The following is a 1,446-nucleotide window of genomic DNA, read 5'->3' as shown; positions in this document are numbered from 1 at the left end:
TTCTATCCGTTATCAATGTGTTAATTGATTTTGAACTAATCACTATCTCTTAGTTGGAAGCAAGGCACTCCCCAACAGTCAAGATCTGCCCTGGCCACGTTCTTGTAAAAATTGGACTTAAGAAAGGAGCAGAGAACTCTATGACCTCTCATAGGTGCCACGGGAGGTTTTGGAACTGTTAGTGTGGAAGCTATAACAGTAGGAATCGTTTTGGTAGAGCATGAAACACAGAAAGAACTGACATACAGAATAGGCAAGCAACGACCCTGTGATCGAAACCATGACCTCCTGCTTATAGGCAGGAACGATAGCCAATAGACCGCCGAGCTTGTCTCCGATTTGGGCAAGTTCTCGTGTTGAGAAATTGATGCACATTCTATCTATTCTACTGCCGCTGGAAGTATAACTGTCGCTTGGACAAATATTGCTTTCCAAGAAGCATGACATACATCACGGAATTCTAACAATTATCGAATATCTGTACAAGCTTCCAGGAGAAGCCACGGATCACAGAAATTCGAAAAAATATTTAATGGTTCAATTATTACTTACTGCTAGAATTTCATATTATCTTTTAGAATTAGTTATGGATCTAGTGATTCAAAGCAAAATACCAAAAAAAATCGTATGATTGCAAAGAATCTTTTGGAAGCTCAGAATCCCTTACGGACCAGATTCAGAGTGGGCTTTGCTATGTTTCAGGTTGATTAGATTTTAATATATTATTTGAGGTTTGCATGATTTTTTTTTCCGTGGGCTTCTAATAATCCAATCAATGGTGATTTATTTACGAATACCCTAAAAATTGTAATTGATCTCATTTGATGATGTCAACAACTCTGGAATTCTTCAGAGTTAAAGAAAAAGTTTGGACATCATCGAGTGCTTTCGGGATTTTAAATTGCCTGAAGTCCTGAAGAATAATTAGTAGTCTATTGTTTAAGGATCCCTGAAACCGCTGTGATTATTGTTTAGAGTGCGATTAACTTTAAAATCACATTCTGTTAACACACAGATTCTTGCCAACAAATGAGTTCATATGTTCTTACCATAATCATGGGTAGGACAATGCTTTGACTGTCCCACCCAGGAAAATTCATGCGTAGGACATGTCCTACTTGTCCCACCCACTCCCGGCGCCACTGGCTGTGTGAATTCGCATAGCATGTGGAAAAACGCATCCGTTTTGTTAACTAATAACCTTTAGGTGGATTCTTCAATAGTGGGTGGTTATTTACGCAAACATAAAATTTATTTGGAAATTTCTTTTGAGTTTTGCCATTAAAAATATGTGTATTTTTATTAGTGTTAGATATAGTAATCAATTCAAATTTAATCGATTATCACAACGATAAATCGATTAATCGAAGTAATCGATTAATTTGCGACATCTCTAGGTCCGGCTCAACATTGTCTGCTGGTATCTTTTGTTAGAAGCGTCAGTTG

This window comes from Armigeres subalbatus, chromosome 1 (genome assembly GCF_024139115.2).
Source record: "Armigeres subalbatus isolate Guangzhou_Male chromosome 1, GZ_Asu_2, whole genome shotgun sequence".
Taxonomy (NCBI): domain Eukaryota; kingdom Metazoa; phylum Arthropoda; class Insecta; order Diptera; family Culicidae; genus Armigeres; species Armigeres subalbatus.
This window is presented reverse-complemented; position numbering follows the sequence as displayed.